This window comes from Serinus canaria, chromosome 4A (genome assembly GCF_022539315.1).
Source record: "Serinus canaria isolate serCan28SL12 chromosome 4A, serCan2020, whole genome shotgun sequence".
Classification (NCBI taxonomy): domain Eukaryota; kingdom Metazoa; phylum Chordata; class Aves; order Passeriformes; family Fringillidae; genus Serinus; species Serinus canaria.
Window position 1 is genome coordinate 451,238 of NC_066318.1, and position 21,798 is coordinate 473,035.

At 52.4% G+C, this 21,798-nt stretch overlaps 1 long non-coding RNA gene across 15 annotated transcripts in view; it reads left to right on the forward strand.

The window, feature by feature from the left end:
* Window positions 1-5,961: 5,961 nt before the first annotated feature.
* LOC108962061 (uncharacterized) overlaps window positions 5,962-21,798 on the forward strand; it is a 39,661-nt gene continuing 23,824 nt past the window's right edge. For 11 of the 15 annotated variants that reach the window (XR_007777586.1, XR_007777585.1, XR_007777583.1 and 8 more), the window contains exon 1: window positions 6,188-6,339. This is a non-coding gene — a long non-coding RNA (uncharacterized LOC108962061). Of the gene's footprint in view, window positions 6,048-6,126; window positions 6,340-21,798 lie in introns of those variants that run through there. The other 4 variants (XR_007777591.1, XR_007777593.1, XR_007777592.1 and 1 more) reach the window with 4 other exon arrangements.

A 21,798-nucleotide genomic window follows, 5' to 3' on the forward strand; every position in this document is an offset into this window, starting at 1 on the left:
TTTATATAAGATGAAAAACTGGTTCCTCTTTTACTAAGAGAAAAATCACCATCCTGAGTTGAGCTGTGTGACTTTGGTGGGAGAGGAGTATTTTTAGCCAATCAGAACTGGAGGTCTGACTTAGGAATGTGTGTAAAAGTGTGTGAGCAAACATCAGCAGAGCTGCAGCCCTGCAGCTCAGCTCCCAGCTCTGCACTCGGGGCAGGAGAGCCACCCCAGGGTGCAGCTTGGCAAAGGCTCCTGGCAGCCCCACAGCCCGTCCAGGGGGGCCAAAGGAGGCAGGACCTGGCCTGCTGCCTCTCAGGGAAGGTCTCTGTGTGGGCACACGGGTGTTGAGGAGCTCAGCCCTACCTGTGAGGGTGTCACCAGTCTGGCAGCAGGCAGGGCAGGGAGGCACAGGGTGCAGGCAGGGCTGGAGGCAGACCCAGCAGCACTGGAGCCCCAGGCTGCTGGATTCATGGGAGTGTCTCAGCTGTAAAATGACACTTGTGTGACTAAAGCAAGCAAACCTTCACAACAGCCTTCTCATAAATCCTGGGAGTTGTCTTGCTGAAACTAAGGGAGGCATTCGTGTCCATACACAAAAATATCTGTGCCCTTGAAGGCTTAAATCCCAGCCCAGTGTGAGAATTCATTTATATTCCCACTGTGGAGTGCTAGTTTATGTAATTATCCATGCTCAGGGTATCTTTACCCACCTCAGTCAGTGTGCTTTGTGATGGCAGTGCAGAAGGTGCTTGTATTTAAACCATCAAAGCCCTGCTCCTGTTTATGTAAAGGGAGCTTTGAGACAGACAGGGGCTGTGGTGTTAACATGATCTTCAGTTTATTGATCTATTTATTTATTTATTCTCTTGGAATACTTGCCATATTTGTGTTATTTCTAAGTGAGTCAAGGTTTTGGCCCATAACCTTGAGAGGCTGCATGGGCAGGTCCCTGGGAAGTCAGCTGTGTCTTTGGGAGATGCTGCACAGGGTCTGTCCCCTACAGCCCCTTCCACATTCTCATGTGAAGTCAGCTGTGTCTTTGGGAGATGCTGCACAGGGTCTGTCCCCTACAGCCCCTTCCACATTCTCAGCTCAGCCATGCTGTGGCTTTAGGCTGTCATAATTTGATTAAACCCTGATTTGTCTGGAAAGGTGAGTCACCTGTAATCAGCACATTAAATGAAAGAACTATGCAATTTCCTACTGCAAAATAATCTCCAATTCAATAAAGGTTTAATTCCACATTTACAGGCCCTGATGCTTTCAGCTCTCTAATCACTGTTTCCTGTCAAGCACGACAGCCTTTTCATTTCCTGGAGTGTGAGCACAAACAACTGTGTGAGAGCTGCAGGCTAGGGCTGAGCTGCTCTGTGCAGGACACTGCACATTCAGAGACCCTCTCACTTCAGCAGGAAGGCCAGGATTTTCATGTTTCCAAGACGTTTTATGGAATAACAGTGCTAGCAAGCATCTTGTCAGGCTGTTGATGTCCAGAGAGATTGGACCAGTCAGTAGGTGAAGTAAGCCAGCATCCGCCAAGTTTCCAAACTCTGGTGGTTTGTGTTGGGTGTGTCCAGGTGGATTTGAAAGGAACTTAGCTTCTGGAATCATTCTAGCCCTTTGGGAGCTCTGGGGAATGTGCTGCCATATCAAATCAATAGCTCCCTTGTCACTGAGAGGTTTGTCCCCAGGAGCAGCCTCACTGTGAAGTCAGAGGGACAAGAAGAGCTGGTGACCAGCTCACCCCTTTTGGTCTCATGTCTCTAGAGACAGTGAGCCAGGGACACAGACGGGAACTGCTGAGCTTCGTGGGGCTTTTCTGAACGGGCACAATCTGGGTGGTGGCCAAGGTGGTCTCCTGAATGACTCAACAAAAAGTGAAAGGAGCAGCAAGGTCATGTCACGAGCAGATTCCCTCAAGAGTGACTTTGTTATACACCTCTGTAGCTTGAGAACATCAGCCAGGCAGTGAATGAGCTCCTTGGAGAGCAAGGGTTTGGTGTGTGCTTTTCTGTGTCACTGAAGCACTAACAGTGGTTCTGAGGTGGGGAACAGAGGCCAAAGCAGTGACCCAGGTCACTGGCTGTGCAGGGTCCCTCCAGTCTGATTCAGCCCCGCCAGAGGCAAGGCTCAGGCACTGGGAGCTGTGCAGTAAAGGGAGGAGGTGCCTCTGTGGGAGCTCTTCTCTCCCTTTGTTGTGTAGCTCAACACTGTCATGTCTGAGGAGCTTTTGTGGGGAGGGAAGCTGAGAAAGAGATTGGACTGTCAGCTACAGGATCAGTGCTGCTGGTGTGTACTCACTAACATGCAGCAGTACTGCCTCCAGAAATATTCCTAGAGCTAGAAAGTCCAGACTTAAAGGATTTGTGGAACAATGGTTTCCTATAAAGACAGAGAGGCAACTTTTATCTCAAGCATGCTTGAGATTTTTTTTCACTTGGCACATGCAGAGTCCATTAGACTCAAAGTGATCCAAGGATAATGATAGGAGCACAAGAAAAAAAGGAAATGGAGGGAAGTGCTTTTAACTCCAGCTATCTGAAGTGTCAAAGATAAATAATACATAGATTGGCATTGCTTTCTAAAGGTACCACCAAGCCTGATGGAGATTGTAATGCTGAGAAATCACGTGTGCCCCATGGAGGCCATGGAGGCCTTGGAGCCAGGGCAGGGGAGCAGGAGAGCTGAGCTGAGCTGAGGGGAGCAGGAGAGCTGAGCTGAGCTGAGCTGAGGGGAGCAGGTGAGCTGAGGGGAGCTGAGCTGAGCTGAGCTGAGCTGAGGGGAGATGAGCGGAGCTGAGGGGAGATGAGGGGAGCTGAGCTGAGGGGAGATGAGCTGAGGGGAGATGAGCTGAGCTAAGCTGAGCTGAGCTGAGCTGAGGGGAGATGAGCTGAGGGGAGCTGAGCTGAGGGGAGATGAACGGAGCTGAGGGGAGATGAGGGGAACTGAGCTGAGCTGAGCTGAGCTGAGCTGAGCTGAGGGGAGCTGAGCTGAGCTGAGGGGAGCTGAGCTGAGCTAAGGGGAGATGAGCTGAGGGGAGCTGAGCTGAGCTAAGGGGAGCTGAGCTGAGCTAAGGGGAGCTGAGCTGAGCTAAGGGGAGATGAGCTGAGCTGAGGGGAGATGAGCTGAGCTGAGGGGAGCTGAGCTGAGCTAAGGGGAGTTGAGCTGAGCTGAGATGAGGGGAACTGAGCTGAGCTGAGGGGAGCTGAGCTGAGCCAAGGGGCAGCTCCTCTCTCTGCGCAGCACTCGGGGAGCCTGGGCTGCTCCTCTGATGGCAGCAGACTCCTCCAGCACCTCTTTTGTCGGGTGCTGTGTTAGTCCTGGGTTAATCGTGTTCTTGTGGGAATGTGCAGAGCCTGCTCGTGCAGCAGAGGGGAGGGAGGGAGGGAGGGAGGGTTCCCTTTGTGAGGCTGAGCTCTGAGCTGGGCAAGCAGAGCAGCTCGAAGGGAAGGCAGGGTTTTCCTCGGGAGGCTCTCACTAGGTGGGATAACACGATCCTGTGTGACTTTGCCAGGCTGGCTGGTGGCAGGAGCTGCTGTGGGGGTGGATGGCTGAACCTAAAGCAGACAGTGGCACCTGTGGGGATGGCACCAGGGACCCCTGGCACCAGGGACCATGAAGGAGAGGAGGAGGAGGCAGAGAGGTTGGTGGGGTAGAAGGTCCTTGGAGACAGTGGCAGAGGAGGAAGGGGAGCACCAGAGAGAATGGGAATGTGAGGAGGAGGAGGAGGAGCCCAGGGCACCCAGGGCCAGCAGAGCTCTGTGCTGGTCACAGGTGTCACCTCTTGTCACCTGGACCTGCTTCCCACGGCCCATCCCATTCCCAGGGGACAGCCTCCTCCTGTGCCCAGGAGAGCAGCTCCAGCTGCTGGGCAGGGCCAGAGGGATTTTGGGGGAATCTCCTGCTCTGAACTTGCTCCAGCAAGGTTTGATGGGCTGCACAGAGCCCTGCTGCCACAGCCTCATCCATATTCATAACATGAGAGCTTTGCACTCACCAAAAATTGGATTGCCTGGCTTCACAACCTTTAATAGACACAGTGTGGGGCTCTGTGTGATTCTAACAAGGCAGATAACACACACCCTGCAAGCTGGTGGCAGTCTTATATTGATTTTGAGTAATTCTGGTTTCTGTCTTTTGACCAGCTATCACTTTCTGTTGTGATAATTAAAGTGCATTTTCACAGCGTGGCAGGAAGCCCTGATTTTCTGTGTGCAATACACTGAGTTCCCACATCACAAGGGGAACTATTGGGAAATCCATAATTGCAGGGCTTTGGCAACCTTTAAATATTTCCATGGTTACTGAGGGGAAGGAGTTTCCCATTGGTTGGTGCAGTAATTATTTCAGTGACAAGGATGAACATGATTTTTGAAGTTGTTTGGTAGAGTGTTATTTGGATTTAACTTAATTTGTAGCTCTTAGAGTACAATTTCCATACGAGCTGTTTGTTGTTTTCCATTAATGAGAAGCATTAAAACTTTAGCTAATTGTGCCAGTGGAATGATGTGGAAAACTTTACCACTGGTGCTTTTGCACCACTCTCAAGTGCATGAGGAAAGCCATATTCTTGTGACCTTTTGCCTTCACTGTGGTTTGTGTCTGGATTTCTTGTCAATACTAAAAATTGTGGTTTTACTGATAAAAAAATCCCCAGAAAGGAAAAAACAAAGTTGTAACAAAACCCAATGAATTTATGCCTTGGGTGCATCCCCGTGGAAATGAAGGTGCTGAGATCCCCCATGGGCCAGCTCTGACCAGCTGCTGCCTGGCTGGTTTTGGGGTGTCTCCATCAGGTTCCTCGTCATCAAGAGGGGACAGAAATTACCTGTGGAGAGCTGGAGGGGCAGCTGGGGAGAGGGAATGCCAGGGCTGTGTTTGGGGGGGTGCTGAGACTTCCCTTCTAGAACTTTCCCATGAAAAAGGAGGCCAGCATTAACTGAGTAAGTGCCTTATGAAATACTGCTCAGTTCTGTAGCAGCAAGGACATGACAGTAACTCTGGAGAGAGCCCCAGCCTGAGCTGCTCTGAGGCTGCTTGTGCAAGGGATGTGAAACGATGCCAGGTGCTGGAACCTGCTCTCCTCGTGTGCTTGTTGCTGACTGCTCTTATTCTCTTCAAAGAGTGTCTGCACAGGACAGCGTGGGTGTCCCTGTGCCAGGTGACTCCTTGGGGCACTTCCCACTTGGGCCTGGCAGTCACTGCAGCTACAGATTTACAGCTCAGCACTTGTGCCAGTTTTTTGGCCCATTATAAATCTAACCCAGCTTGATGAACAAACCTCCAAATTTGTATTATACAATGAGTCTCAGCATGTTTGTTTTCTCTAGGGAGGTAAAGACAAGTATTAATGTCAGACCGGATTTGAACTGAAAGCATCACACAGGAGTTGTTTTATGGGGTAGTACTCTGGGTTGTTTGGGTTTTTTTTCTTTTTTTTTGTTCCTGCCCCCTCCTGCTGATTACCCACAGTCCCAAATTAGGACAGCTAGAAATTTTCTGGTTGAAAAAGCTCAAATACTGTTACCTTTCCTATGTCTCTGTGCTAATGCCAAGGGCACATGGATAGAAGCAAGGCCTGAGGCACAAACCTGGGGCTGTTCACACCGTGGCAGCTGCAGACAAAGAGGCAGACTGTGTGCTGAAAGCGTGGTAGGTTTAGCCAGGATGCAGCCCAGGGGGCACAGTTAGTTCATTTTCGGGGGCTGTGTGTGCAGATTGATTTATTTTTTAATTGGGGCAGCTCGTGCTGCCGAGGGTTAATGCATTCACAGGTTCATGGCTCACTCAGGAGCATGTTGGTGTGGACTGAGGGCCAAATGCTGCACTGCTGACACAGCCAAGCCCATCTTCTCCTCCCAGGGGCTGCATCAGTGCTGACAGCACCTGGACTTCAGTGTGGGTGTGAAACAAAGCCTGCTGTGGGTGTGGGAGCATTCCCGGGGTTGTGGCCAGCTTTACAGTGGCCCTCAGGTAAACCAGCAAGGTGAGATGCTGTGCTTGCACAGGAAGGACAGCCCGGCCCAGCCCAGTGCTCACTCCTCAGGTAAACCAGCAAGGTGAGATGCTGTGCTTGCACAGGAAGGGCAGGGCAGGGCAGCCCAGCCCAGCCCGGCCCAGCCCGGCCCAGCCCAGTGCTCACTCCTCAGGTAAACCAGCAAGGTGAGATGCTGTGCTTGCACAGGTGTGTCAGGTGAGGAGGATGAGTGCCCCCGCAGGTGTTCCAGGTGTGTTTCCCATGGGGAGCAGTGCCCCAGCCGCTTTTGGCGCTCCCTGGGCGCTGCTGGAGCGTTCTGCAGAGCCGTCGGGCGCAGCACGGCGTTCCCGGGCAGCCGCTGCCCTGGCACTGCGGTAAGAGCGCATCCCCGAGCGGGGCTCCCCGACCCCAGAGCCGCTCCGGAGCGCGGCTGCAGGTGCTGTTGTACAGCCCAAAGCGGCTGCAGGTGCTGTTGTACAGCCCACAGCCTGCCCGGCACGGAGGGGAGCCCGGCTGGAGCTCACCCCCGGGGCTGCGCCGACAGCCCGGCCCGGAGAGCCGGGGCACAGCCGGGCTCTGGGGGGCCCGTGGGGCACAGCCGGGCTCTGGGGGGCCCGTGGGGCACAGCCGGGCTCTGGGGGGCCCGTGGGGCACAGCCGGGCTCTGGGGGGCCCGTGGGGCACAGCCGGGCTCTGGGGGGCCCGTGGGGCACAGCCGGGCTCTGGGGGGCCCGTGGGGCACAGCCGGGCTCTGGGGGGCCCGTGGGGCACAGCCGGGCTCTGGGGGGCCCGTGGGGCACAGCCCGGCTGGCACAGCCCCGGGTGCAGGCTGCAGGAGCTAGCCCAGCCCGTGGCACGGCTCTGCCACTCACTGAATGTTGTGGCTTTGAGGCTGGTGGTTACTTTATGAAAGATGGTGACAAATGCATTTTCCCCTGCTTTTCCTAGACCTAAAAGTGTCCTTCAGGTCTGAATGTTTTAGCAATGCCTTGAGGAGAGGCTTTTCTGTAAACAACAGTATGTTTTTCTTTTATTTTTATATATTCCATGTACCATCAAGGTTGAAAAATCAGTATTGCTGGCAGGGAGAGCTGAGACAGCACTGTGGCTGTCAGAGCAGCTCCTGGGGGAGTGGGTGTTTTTCCCTAGCCTGGCTCAGGCACGACACTTCAAAATTTGTGCCAGCCCAGCTCGAACAGGCTGGTGTGCATGGGATTGGAATATCAATAAAGGCTGAATTCGACTCAGTGATTCCAGGGCATTGTAGTGAGAAAACATTGCATTTTCTGGAGGCTGAACTGTAGCTGTTCCATTCAGAAAGCGCTTTAAAGCAGGGTTGCAGTATTATTCTGTGTTACTAGGTGACCACTTTGTTGTTATGAGCTGGACTTTGCCTGTGACACTGGCACACGTTCTGGGTACTGACTTAATCCCAGGAAGAAAACTAATCCATTTCAGGAAGCGAAGTGTTGCTTCATTGTGTGCTCCAAGTCATCCTTGCTTGCTCAGTGTGAGGATCTGAGCCTGCCACTGTGTGATTTCAGTGACTAAGATGGCTTTATATTGCCACTGCTGTCAGCAGCTCCAGTTCTCATCAAACAGCTACTTGGTGCTGTGGGAAATTTAGCATGCACATTGTCATGCTGGGTGCAAACTTCCACCTTCATGTACAGCTGAACGTGGGAAAGCTCAATCCTGCTCTCTCAGGTTGTCTCTGTGCCACCTCAGACAGCAGAAGGTGAAGGACACACAGGGCTAGACCCATCCTGAAACTGGGAGGGGAGCAGTTCTGTGGGATCCTGGAGAGTTCACTCAGGCACTGGGACAGCCTCCTTCGCCTGGCCTTTGTTCCCAGTCTGGCTTGCAGGCAGTCACTTGCTGATGGCTCTTTCTAGAGGGAGGAATTGCTTCCTGTGCCCGTGGGGAGGAATTTTGGATGGTGATGGGACCGGGGATGTGTCCATGCTTTACTCCCTCCTGATGCTGCTGTGAGATTTCTGGGCTGCACACAGCACCCCCAGAGCAGCTGAGAGGGAGAGGTCTCCTCACTGATCCCCTCACTGCTGCAGAAGGCAGCACAAATGCAACTGGCAGGGACATCTCCCTGCAGCTGTGCTCTCGGTGGAGGCATTTTAAGGTTTAGCTCAGCATCCTTCAGGCAAATGCCACAGAACTGCTTCTGTTTAGCAGGAGAAGCCCTTGGGTTTGGTCAGCAGAGCAGGGATTGTCCAGCAGGACCCTGAGGCACAGGAGTGCTGTGCGAGGGACAGCTCTGTGCTCAGGTGCTTTTCTCCTTCCTGCTCCCCAGGGCAAGCTGACACACAGCAGTGTCCCAGCAGTGTCCCCAGAGCCAGGAGCTCAGCACGTGTTCCTTCCACAGCCCTGCTGCTCTGTCCAGGCAAACAGCCCGAGGCTGTGGAGTGTTTCTAGGTGGGTGAGAGCAAAGTTTGACTCAAAATTCTCAGGTTAGCCTCAAATGAGAATCCTGCAAGAGGGGGAGGACAAATGGAGATAACTTTAGCTTGGCTTCAGAAAATTGGGGGCTTTTTTATAGAGACAAGAATGTATTTCAGATTTGTTGTTGCACCAAGTTGAGTTCTGTTTGGAAAGGGCCATGTGGCAAATTGTGTGATTATATTAAGCTCACAGGTGGTGACTCACTGGCATAAATTATTTCCAGGAAACAAATGGAAGGAAGGGTAATGATATGTTGTTTCTTCTCCCATGGAATAAAGGAATAACCTTTCTGCCTGGGGGTACTTTTAGAAAAGCAGATAAAACCTGGAGTCAAAACCAATTAAATGAGTAAGTCCCATCTTTAATGTTTCCTTCAAATTTCTATGCTGCAGTTTCTGAAGAAGAGGCTGAGAATCAAATTACTTCCAGCCACAGAGATTGGAAGCTTATTTTCAGTTATCCAAAGTGTTTTCTGTGCACCTCTGCTGGGGAAGTACCTAAATATCTGAGTTCTTGTGGGAGGAAGCTGCTTAAGCAGGGGAAGTGAGAGGACTGGGAGTAGTCATTGTCCCTTTGGATGCAAATTTCCAGGCTCTTTCTCCATTAGCCAATGGATGGGGTGAAGAATGACATTTGGGAAAAGCTGAAGGAACTGGACTAGTTGTGGAGTATTGCTACTGCTAAGACTTAAAATATATAATAAATTAATAATTTTAAAAATATAATAATTTGAAATTACTCACTTATCAAAGACAAAGCAATTAATATTTGCAGATCTCTTTGCCACACACAAATATTTTATAACAAACACATGAGGAGTCATTATAACTTGTGTTTCCTCAAATAAAATTAAAAGTAATTTACACCCCCAGCAAGTCCTGGTGATAGAGGAGACATACTTTTTAAAGCTTAGTATTTCTGGTCTGGAACAATTACAGAACCTTGTATTATAGAGGGTGATGTGATTGTTTTTCATGTGGCGACACCATTTAATTAAGATTTAAACAGATGGTTAACAGGAATAGCATTGTAGGCTTCATCAAAGTAAAATCTAAAGGGCACAATAATATTGCCACTTCAAAGTGGTTTGTTTTGATTTCTACCAATAAATAAATTAATTTCACATGTCAGAGGAAAGCACTCTCACAGCAGTTACTGTATTACTGCTTGTGTAGCGAAGTGTGGTCACAGAACAGGGATTTAATCTGTAACCCCAGCACAGATACAAATCCACCAAACGAGCAGCGCTTATGTCTGAGGCAGCGGTAGCCACTGAGAGTGAGAAACCCCAGCGAGCTGGTTTTGGGACAAGCACAGGCCCGAGGAGAGTGGGGAGGCAGCGTGCAGCCCCTGCTGCCCTGGCAGTGCCCAGCAGAGCCAGGAGGGCACTCGGGAGACAAGGAAAGGGAAGAGGCAACCTCTGATCTCCCTCCATGCAGGGAAGCAAAGGGAAGGTGGGGTTTAGCCCAAGGACTGGAAGTGTGGAAGCAGAAGGGATCAGGGGAGCAGTGCCACCCCCACCCCGTGCCCTGCCTGCTGCAAACCCCCGGGAGGAGGAAGGGAGTGCAGCATGCTTGTCTGCTTGGGGCTTATTTCTTCATCCTCTACAACTCAGGTCTGCAGAAGGGGCACCATCAGACCTCTCCCAGTCAGAAAGGAGAAAGCACCATATCTAAATCCAATTGAAATGAAATTTCCAGGAGTTCTTAGGGCAAAGCGTGACTCTGATAAGAGAGCTGGCCTGTGCAGAGGGAGCAGCTGTGCTGGCCCCAGGCCACCTCCAGAGGAGGTGAGAGCAGCCCCACAGAGATAAGTGCTCTATTTCTGGGCATGGCTCAGCAGCAAGGCTGTCCTGCAGCCCCACAAGAGGATTTCCAGGAAGGAAAGGTCAGGGAGGATAAAGCAGCCATGTGGGAGCTGTCACCCTCCTCAGTGTGCTTTCTGCACTCTTCACACTCCTGCAGACCAGGAGCAAACCCCAGTTCAAAAGTTGCCTTGCTCCAGCAGGGCTGCCCTGGGAAATTGGGCTGGGATTCATCCTGCCCAGCTTTAGTTCAAATCTCCTTTCCTTGGCACTCTGCGGGAATAAATCAGCAATTCTGGAGGGCCAGGCAGCCCCTGCCTTCCCCCACGGCAGGGGCTGCACAGCCCTGCCCTCTCTGCTGAGCCAGAGCCCTGGGGCTGCTCTCACCTGGCTGCAGGTGAGCCTGGGGCTTGCTCCCGCTCTCTGCAGAAAGGTGTCCTGGTGCTGGGCCATGGGGACAGCCCAGCAGCTCTGGGCTCCCTGGGGGAGGCTGGCAGGGCTCCCTGCTGGCCCTGCAGCCCCTGCTGGCTGCTCTGGGGCTCTCTGCAGGGCAGGGAACATTCCAGAGCAGCGCTGCCTGCAGCAGCTCCCTCCTGGGCCAGCTCGGGAGCCCTGGATGGGGAGCTGCTGTCCCAAGGACTGCACCTCGGGTGGGTGAGGAGCTGCCAGCAGCTGCAGGGCTGGGAACACCAGGCAGCTTTTCAGGAGACTCCTCTGAAATAAAGCAGCAGAGGCACACAGCTCTTGAGACATCCCATTTATAACCTGCACACGCAAGAGACAGGAAGGTGCTCCTTGTTCAACACCTAATGACATTAAACTTTACCCTGGCAAATATCAGAGCTGCTGGGAACAAACTCATCCTTTTCTGCAAATACAAACTCCTGCTTTAAAGGGATAATTTCCCTTAACTTTCAAGCGACAGGTTTGGGAGGTGCAATTAGAAAACCCTGGCAGACTTAAAAGGAAATTCTTTCACCCACAAAGATGCAAGTGTGTAAGATGCTCCATTGTCCTGAGGTTCAATGTGTTTAGCAGTTTTGTTGCTTAAAGTGATAATCAGACTGTGTTGGATTTTACAGAAGTTAGAGGAAAGATGAACAGTATCTAATCTGACCTCAGTCTCTCTTGCCTAACTCTTCTTAGGGTAGCAGGCCGTGCAATTGTCTTTTTTTGTTTGGTATTTTATCCCAACAGAGCTGTCACCTCTCCCCCTGTCCTTCTCCACTGCTCCCTCTCTCCTTGCATGTTCTTCCCCCAGCTGATTTCCCTTTTTCCTTCCTTGCAGAAGAGGTGACTCACAGGATCCTGGTGGTATCAGCATCTCCAAATTGTTTAACAGCAGGAGCATTTCGAATATGGCATGGAAGTTAAAAGCTGATGAAAGCATAATTTAACATAATATTAACAGGCCAGATTCTCCACTGATACAAAGCGAGGGAAAAATGAAATTGCACTGGTTTTGACCATCTAAAGCAAGGCACAGTGTGGATCTCTGGTTAAAAGCTCCTTGTGTGGTTATAATTTCACACTCAAAGTTGTCTGGAAGACAGGGACTCAAGCAACAAGGCTAAGCATTTTCCAGAAATAGAGGCATCAGTGGGAGTTGCAACAGGATTTTGTATGTAATTACTCTCCTGCCTGGGGTGTCGGGTTCATCCACAGCAGCAAAGCTTTTCCTTTGTGCTGGGGCATGCAGAGCAGAGCAGGGCCCACACCTGGCACCAACTGGCTGAGCTGAACGGGCTGCAGGGGGCTGCAGGGGCTGCAGAGGTGCAGGGGGCTGCAGGGGTGCAGCTGTGTAGGAGGGGAGGGCCCTGCAGGGCAGCAGCAGTGGGGACTCTGGGCTGGCCCCTCTCCTGTCCTGGGACACAGGAATGGTCTCTGGGCTGAGCTTCAGCCCTGCCCTGGCAGCAGCAGAGGGCCAGGGCTGCTCTGGCCCTGTCCAAACCCCCTTTGGAGGAGGCAGTGCATTTGGGGAGCAGCCCAGAAACGGGACCGGGCTGCCAGAGGAGACAGCAGGGCTGAATGTGCTGAGCAAATCCACACAGGAGCCATGGAAGAATCAGAGAAAGGGTTCTGGGAGAGAGCAGCAGCTTGCAGGCAGGGCTTGGGGCAGGAGCCAGACTGGTGCCCTGGGCTTTCTGCAGCACAGGACATTTCCTGCAGCTTCTGCAGGGAGCAAGGTGGCACAGGGCAGTGCTGGGATACTGAGGAGCTGCAGTGAGGGTCCCACACTGGCATTGCAGAGCCCCTCCAGGGAGGAGGGAAGCCCACAGGCTACCAGGCAGGAAGGAGGGGCACGTTTGCCCCTCAACTCTGTGCCCCAGGAGCAGCTGAGCACCCTGAAGTGCTGGGTGAGGAGCAGGGCTGGGCACTGCTGGGGCTGGCACTGGCACTGCTGGGGCTGGCACTGGCACTGCTGCTGCTCCTGCTCTCCTGTGGCAGGGACCTGCCTGCCCCAGCACCTGGGGGGCTGCTGCAGGCACCCAGAGCCTTGGCACCCATGGCAGGGTGAGGCTGCTGCAGGCACCCAGAGCCTTGGCACCCATGGCAGGGTGAGGCTGCTGCAGGCACCCAGAGCCTTGGCACCCATGGCAGGGTGAGGCTGCTGCTGCTGGGAGCAGCACTGTGGCAGGAAAGTGTGTTTGGGCATCCTTCCTTTAATGGGGTGTTTCAGCTCTTGCAGGACTGGCACTGTCCAGAGGGGCTCTCCCAGCCTGCCCAGCCAGTCCCATCCCCTGTCCTGGGCAGGGATGGCTCTCCAGCAGCCCCTCCACTCCAGAGCAGGAGGAGTGCCTGAGCTCGGGGCTCACGTTCCCCCACCCTGTGCAGGGGGCTTGGGAGCCCGAGCTCACTGCCCAGGGGCTCTGTGCCAGGCAGTGCCAGCATGGGGGCTCTGGGGGTGCTGACTCACAGCATTGACATCACTGTTGGTGCAGTAATGAAAAACAGTCCAGAGCTTTCCCTCTGGGGTACCCATCTCATTTTAGGCTGCATAAATCCTCCTCACAGGTTTGCAATAAGACTTTGGTTAACTTTTTGCAGGTGATTTAAAGTGTGTGTCTGACAAGATTCCCTGTGCCATGTTTCCCTCGATGCTGGAATGTCCTTTGGCATTCAATAAAAACCCAGAGTGCTTATGTTAATTTGATTTTTGCAATCAAGCCACCTTAAATTGCATTTATTCCTGTGTGGTGAGTCATGCTGTAATGATCTGATTTGTAGATCAGGTCCAGCTTCTGCAGGGCATTGTGCAAACATGAGACAATTTCCTCCTCACAAATCCTGGAGGGCACTTTCAGTTCCACAGTAACAAAAGAAATGAACACATTTTTGCCTACTCCAAGTAGCAGCCAAAGCTTCCAATTGTTAAAAAAAAAAAATTAAAATATTTTAGTAAAATGGGCAAGAAAAATTGTCAGGTGGAATCTGTGATCCCAAATGGGTGAAAAAAGCAAAGGTCTGACAGTGCTGAAGCTGTGGTGGGAGTAGAGGTGACAGAAGTTGCAGCCATGGTCTGTGCACAAGGGAAAATGTGCATTGCAAACCACCCCGGGGAAATTCCACACAGCCTGGTTCACTGGGGACACAGCCCTGGCAGCTCCTTCCTGCCCCTGAGCCTCACCCAGCTCCAGCAGGGGCTCTGGGCTGGTTCAGGCCCTGGCTGACACCACTGGCTGAGCAGCAGAAATTCCAGCCCCTTCTGGTTATTGACATTTTGGTCCTGAGCTGCCAGTGCACATCCAAAGTGTGACTCAGGGGCGGCTGGGGCTGGGCAGGGTCGGAGCAGGGGACGCCTCTCCTGCAGTGCCATGAACAGAAATGTCACCCAGGGTTTCCCTGTGTCCCCCTCCCTGGGCTGAGGCTCTTGTCCCTGGGAAGGCATGGTGAGTGTTTCTTTGCCCCAGTGTGATTTGCTCTTGGAAAAACTCTTTTTCTCCTTTCTCTGCTGACTTGTTTTCCCGGAGCACAGCTGACCTGGGGCCCTGCCAGCTGTGTCCTGCCCTTCCTGCTGCCCAGGCACCCATCTCCAGGGCACACATCCCAGGGCTGGCTGCTGTAGTGACCCTTTGCATTTGTTTCAAGTCACGTTGTTCTTTTTCCATGATGAAGTCTTGGAAACTCATCCCATATTGTAACAGTCCCTTTTGGTTACTTTAATCCTAAATTCAGCAGTTTGATTAAATTACTCATTCTCCCCCATTTTCTTTGTGATCACCAGCCATGTCAGTCACAGCCACTCTTCAAAGAGGGAGGCTGAACTCTACATCAGATAGGACTCCTTTCTTTTTATTTATAAAGCAAAGCATGAATTCTAACAGGTCCACTAGTCATATCTATTGATTTGGTACTTAATCATATGAACACAATGAATATTCAGTGCCTGCATGATATAAAAAGAACAATCAGAATAAGCTATTAGAGGTGCTGGAATCTCATTTAAAATCTAATTAGGTCTAGAACAAAACTAGAGGAGTCCTGTCTGAGTAGGAAGAAATGGATGTGTCTATATAATGATTGAAATGCCTTTTTTCATCCTTCTCTTGGCATGTATTAAGAAACGGGCTTTTTTTTTTTTTTTTTTTTCTTTTCCCAGTGCAGGCTTGGATAACCATGAGTTTGGCTGGTACCCTCCTGCTGTAACTCAGAGATGAGAGCTGATCTCTGTGTGCTGTGTGACTGCTCCCTGTGCAGAGCACAGTCACGGTGTTTGGGTGGGCAGCCCACTCCAGCAGGAATTGTTTATAGCTGTCCCTGCTCCCCTGCACTGACCAGCTCACAAACTCCTGAGCTTGCATTGCTTTAATTGACCTCGTGGTTTTCTGGGTTTTAGCACTGTATCAGATCAGTGCTTTGTGAATTTCCCCCCCCTTTTTAATAGCAAAACCAAAACCACTTCAGTTATTTATGGCTCTTTTACATAAATATCAGGGCTCAGCTTGCAGGGGTTGTCGTGCATGAAGGCAGATTCAGGCTTTGCTGGGCAGAGCTGAGCAGGTGAATTTTCCAGTTCCCTTTAACAGCTAGGCTGATCTAAGCCCTGCCTGGCTTGTCCTGCTGAGGCAGGCAGAGGGCTGAGCAGGGTCCCCCTGTGCTGAGCTGCTGCCCACTGGGACTCTGCTTTGCCTGGCATCAGCAAACTTTGCCTGGAGTCTGACATTTCTGCCCCGTCCCCTCTAGCCCTGCAAATTCAAATTATGGAGAAGTAGCTCGGCCAAAAGAAGCCCCAGGACTTCTCTTTGCAAGGGAAAACATGGCACTCATAAAGAATGTGAGATTAATTCCTGAATTAGGGTGTATTCCTCATGGTTTGAGGGTGATCAAGAAGGTCTTGAGGTCTTGCTCAGTTTGCTTATGATTTCATTGCTCTTCTCCTTGCTGGAATGAATTAAAACTTACAGAAGTGGGCACTGGCCAGGTAGGACTTTGGGCTTTTCAGGCTGCTGTGTAGGGATCCTAATCTTTGCCTGACATGCATTACCTTCCACATCCTGTTATTGCCAGGATTTGATTTTGATTCTGTTCCATCTCATCTGAGATGAATGGGTTTAATCAGAATCTTACACCCACTGCATTCAATGGCAGCCCGTTATAAGATGCTAAGAAACATAGCACAGTCTTGCCCTGGCAAGGCAAGAGGCGAAATCAGGGGAAGAATTTTAGCTCCTAACTGGGTTCTAACTATGGAGCTCTGAGGGTTTATAAGATTTCCAGTGATAGCCTCATTTGGCCTCTGTAAAGGGAAGCTGGGCAAGAAAATACAATCTGTCTGTCTGCTCTGCAATGTACTCATTTCAGCAGCTGTGCTGTAATTGTGCTCACAAATCAGCTAATTGAGCTCCTTAATGAAAGGTGACTGAAGCAGCAGTGAATTTGGCATTTGCCTCCCCAGTGGACAGCAGCTGAGCAGATCTGGTGCTCCTTTAGCCAAGCACTGCCCTTGCAGCACCGTGGACTGAGTGAGTGCAGCTGGTGAGGCTTGGCAGGGCGCTGAGGCTCTCCTCCATCCCCTGCAGTGTGCTTGTGAGCCTGGGCTGGGGTCTCTGCCCTCTGCCAGGGAGGGCCTTCACCCACCCCTGGCAGGGCTCAGACCTCGGTGCCCAGCACTCAGGGCTGCCAGCTCCCACAGCTGGAACACAGCTGGGTCCTGCTCGTGCCTTCCTTTAGCAGCTTTCACTGGGAGGAGAGGACTCTAAAGTTCATCTGGAGGGTCAAAAAATTAACATGCTTTCTCCTCTGAACTTTCAAAATCCAGCTAAAGGCTTTTAGCTGATTATCTCAAGTCTCTTCTCTCTAATGACTTTCCAGTTTATTGATGTTGCACAAAAATCGTGGATAACCCTCTCTATTAGATACAATTATCAATGACTATTGAGCTTGGGAAATTTTTCTGTTAATTTGGTCTTTAGTCTTCTATTTCCTGTCAGATATGTGAAATGGAAGCCTGCAATTCTCTCATAATTACTGTGTCTTGTTGATTTCTTTTCCCATTTTTTAAAGATAAGCTTGTGCTTAAGTATGAGCTTTTGAAAGAAGGAAGTAAAAAGTCCCCATTAAAGTGTGGTTGTGATTTGAATGCAAAAATGTCATTGACTAAGGGAAGCCCTGATTTTTGATTCAAAATTCCCACTGATTAAGCAATTTTGTTTCTCTTGATTAGATTTTGAGATTGTCTGAGGATCTCATCCTCACAAGGAAGAGTTCTTGTTCAAGTGGAGTTACACAGATCAGACTGATCGTGTCCCATCCTTAGCTGCTCTGGATCCTTTTTTAGCACTTGCCAGCTGCTCAGCTGATTATAAGGAGACCATTAACACGTGGGGATATGAAGAGACCCCTCTGGGAGTACTGAGGCTGCCAGGGTCTCACAGCCCTGCCTGCCACGTGCTGCAGTCACTGAGCAGCCCCTGCTGCAGAGCTTCTGCTGCTGTGTTGTGCAGATGGATGAGGAGAAATCTTCCCTGTGGCTTTTCAAGGTCCCCAAAATAGTTTGAAGGCGTTTCATTTTTCACAGAGCGGGTCACTGCTACTGTGAAGGCTTTCATGGTGTGGTGTTACTGGGGCAGCCACCCACTGTCTGTGCACCAGATTCTGGCTGTTAAGAGCTGGGTATTTTGTCCTAAAAATTTTCAGTCCAGTGGGTCTCCTCCCTCACCAGTAGCTACCTACAATTTAATTCTTTAATTTCTTAGGATCAAAGAATCACATGGGTTGAAAGGGATCTCTGGTTTTGTTCTGCTCTGAAGAGAGCACATTGTTTCCTTTCATCCTCAGCAGAGCACTTTGCTGCATGCTCCTGCTCTCTAATACAGAAGTTTCCAGTTAGCTGAGAAAGTAGGTCTGGATCTCAGTGCTGGCTTTCCTTCCTGTCTGTCCCTGCTCCCTTTCCCCAGAGCAGCACAGGGACAGCCCAGGCCTCAGTCTGATGTCTCCACTGCTGAACCATGTCTGGCAGCATAATCCATCTCCATTCCTCCAGAAACTCATTAAAACCAGGTAACTCTGAGCTACAGCAAAGTGATTTCTGTTTGGACTGCATCACCAATTTAGCAGATGTGTGAAAGGTAAAATGATTCAATAGTTTCTTGTAAAGAAATCTCTCTAACTAGAAACTTAAAAAAAATTCCAATATATGTTCACTTATTTGATCAACTTTGGAGGCATAACATCTTGTAATCATGTACTGCATTCCTAAGAGAGAGGACATGGATTGTTTTGAATCACAGTTTTTTCCGTGGCTCATTATAGCTGCAATATTTTGTGTAGGTGTTCAGAACAGAGGACTGGGAGTGCCATCACTGCAGTATTTCAGGACATGTACTGGCTGAGCAGTGCAGCTGGAGCTCTCTGTGTGGGGAGTTAAGGGAGATTTTTTCTGTATTAAAAGAACATGTATTATTTTGCATATTATTTTGGATTTTCATAGACATTGGTGTTAATAACGGAGGTCTGACTGCTCTTAGGACTAGGTAACCAGTTTTGGTGTCAGTGGGGTTTCTTCCCCACTTGCTTTGACTGCAATTCCTCCTGGGATGGGATGGCAGCAGGGTCCTGTCTCGGTGGGCACAGCACCATCACTGGAGTGTTAATGTGCTGCTCATGGTGCTCCTCAGCATCTCCTGTCATTTGAGTTCTTTTCTCAGAAAGGAAAAGAAAGTTTTCACAGCTTGTTTTCCCCATTTCAAAATACCATTTTTTAAGCTAAAACTAGCTGCCAAATTCTATTTTGATCCCGGGGTTTATTTTTAAACTGGAGATCAGTACATTCAGGAATCACAATTACGTGAAGATAATACTGATAATCTTGCTGTGCAGTTTGCCCACAGAAGCTCTCCATGTGGTGTTTATCCTGGTGGTGTCTGGCAGCAGGGGCAGGAGCAGCCCTGCTGAGAGCTGCAGCCCTGCAGGTGCGGGCAGGAGCAGAGGGGACAGGGGCTGCACCAGGCTTCCACGGGCCTGCCCTTGGGGCTGCAAAGAGCCAGAGCTGGGTGAAACGCTGCTCCAGGAGCCTGGAGGGGCTGCCAGAGCCACGGGCACCCTGCGGTGCTCCTGTCCCACCCCTCTGTGTGGGAGCAGCAGGAGCCAGCAGAGGGGACACCGGGCACAGGGCAGCAGCAGGAGCCAGCAGAGGGGACACCGGGCACAGGGCAGCAGCAGGAGCCAGCAGAGGGGACACCGGGCACAGGGCAGCAGCAGGAGCCAGCAGAGGGGACACCGGGCACAGGGCAGCAGCAGGAGCCAGCAGAGGGGACACTGGGGGACAGGGCAGCAGCAGGAGCCAGCAGAGGGGACACCGGGCACAGGGCAGCAGCAGGAGCCAGCAGAGGGGACACCGGGCACAGGGCAGCAGCAGGAGCCAGCAGAGGGGACACTGGGGCACAGGACAGCAGCAGGAGCCAGCAGAGGGGACACTGGGGGACAGGGCAGCAGCAGGAGCCAGCAGAGGGGACACTGGGGGACAGGACAGCAGCAGGAGCCAGCAGAGGGGACACCGGCACAGGGCAGCAGCAGGAGCCAGCAGGGGACACTGGGGGACAGGGCAGCAGCAGGAGCCAGCAGAGGGGACACTGGGGGACAGGGCAGCAGCAGGAGCCAGCAGAGGGGACACCGGGCACAGGGCAGCAGCAGGAGCCAGCAGAGGGGACACCGGGCACAGGGCAGCAGCAGGAGCCAGCAGAGGGGACACCGGGCACAGGGCAGCAGCAGGAGCCAGCAGAGGGGACACTGGGGCACAGGACAGCAGCAGGAGCCAGCAGAGGGGACACTGGGGCACAGGGCAGCAGCAGGAGCCAGCAGAGGGGACACTGGGGGACAGGACAGCAGCAGGAGCCAGCAGAGGGGACACTGGGGGACAGGGCAGCAGCAGGAGCCAGCAGAGGGACACTGGGGCACAGGGCAGCAGCAGAGCCAGCAGAGGGGACACTGGGGCACAGGACAGCAGCAGGAGCCAGCAGAGGGGACACCGGGCACAGGGCAGCAGCAGGAGCCAGCAGAGGGGACACTGGGGCACAGGACAGCAGCAGGAGCCAGCAGAGGGGACACTCGGGCACAGGGCAGCAGCAGGAGCCAGCAGAGGGGACACTGGGGGACAGGACAGCAGCAGGAGCCAGCAGAGGGGACACTGGGGCACAGGGCAGCAGCAGGAGCCAGCAGAGGGGACACCGGGCACAGGGCAGCAGCAGGAGCCAGCAGAGGGACACCGGCACAGACAGCAGCAGGAGCCAGCAGAGGGACACCGGCACAGGCAGCAGCAGGAGCCAGCAGAGGGGACACTGGGGCACAGGGCAGCAGCAGGAGCCAGCAGAGGGGACACTGGGCACAGACAGCAGCAGGAGCCAGCAGAGGGACACTGGGGCACAGGCAGCAGCAGGAGCCAGCAGAGGGACACTGGGGGACAGGACAGCAGCAGGAGCCAGCAGAGGGGACACTGGGGCACAGGACAGCAGCAGAGCCAGCAGAGGGGACACCGGCACAGGGCAGCAGCAGGAGCCAGCAGAGGGGACACTGGGGGACAGGCAGCAGCAGGAGCCAGCAGAGGGGACACCGGGGACAGGGCAGCAGCAGGAGCCAGCAGAGGGGACACTGGGGGACAGGGCAGCAGCACAGTCCCCTCTCCCTGTGCTGCTTGCACGGGGCAGGAGCACCTGGGACAGCCCAGACCTCCCCAGGTCCCTGCTGTCCTGGCTCTGCAGGCAGCTCTGGGCACAGGGGGAGTTTGGAGCTTGGAGCAGAGCCTGCAGAGCCCTGGCTCTGACATGCTGGGCTCTGAGGCTGGGCAGGAGATCTCGGTTTTCCATGGGCATTTCCCCCTCTCATTCCAGACAGGAACGTGCAAGGAGCTGGCTGCAGGGGCACAGGGTGGCCCTGGCAGGACAGCAGCACCCCTGGGCTCTGGGTGTGCCTGCTCCCTCTGCACAGGCACTGCCCCTGCAGCTCTGCCTTTTGTGGGAGTTTCTAATTGAGCTGCCTGCCTCATCTCCCTCTGTGTTGGGGGAGCTGCTCTCAGGGTGCAGGAGGAGCAGTTCTCCCTGTGTCTGACAGGTCTGAACTGGGACCCCTGTGCTGGCAGCCCACAGCCCAGGGGCTCTGCCCAGGCCAGGAGGGGCAGCACAGCCCGGGTTTCGATGCTGGCTGGAAGCTGAGCAGCACAGAGCTCTCTTTGGCAGCCCCCACTCCTCCACCTAGTGATACAGAATTCCTGAAAGCAGGAGAAAGCACAGTGCTGCCAAAGCCCTGGCAGCCCCTGGTGCTCCAGCAGCGAGGGACAGGAGCTGCTCTCTGTCCCTGCCCTGTGGGGGGAGGTCCCAGGGCCTGACTTGTCTGCAAGGGTCACACAGGGACAGCACAATTGGAGCTGCCAGGCTCAGGGTGCAAAGTTTGGCTTTCTTCAGGTTTTATTTTTGTTTGGTTTTGGTTTTTTGTTTTTTTTTTTCTTCTTTATTTTAAAGCAGATTAGGTGAGTGAGGAATGGTTTGGATGTGTTTGATTCTAAACTCTCAAGAGGATGCTCACCAAAGGGCTTTTCTCTTGACCAGCCCTAAATCCCAAGGCTGCTATCAATTCCCTGCTCTGCTGTGTTCTGCTGCTCTGTCCCAGGCACAACTTAGCAAAGGAACAATCCTGCTCTGATTATGTACTAAAATGCCAAAACAAACAAAGTGCAATCACAGAGGTGGATTATGAATTGTTTTTCCTTTGCTGAAGGAAGGATGGTTTTTGTCCATGCATTTCAAGGCACACTACTGTTCATGAGCAACTTAAAAGAGAAATATTTGAGATGTAGGGGAGTTGGTAATGACTTCATCAAAGGCAAAAGTACCTCTTTGCTCCAGTTGAATGTTCACACAGTTCAGCTCTTATTAGCATCGATTTCCCCCAAATCTTTAGCACTTGATTTATGAAAAGCAGCATAATGAATTTTAGCAATAAACAAGAATATTGAACAAGAAGACAGAGCATTCTTCCACTCCCTGGTGTGGCAGTGCAGGACTGCTAGGGCAGCTCTGCCTTGGCTGGCTCACCCTTCTCTGCAGCCACATGGAAAAAATTCTGTGCCTCCCTCTCCCCCT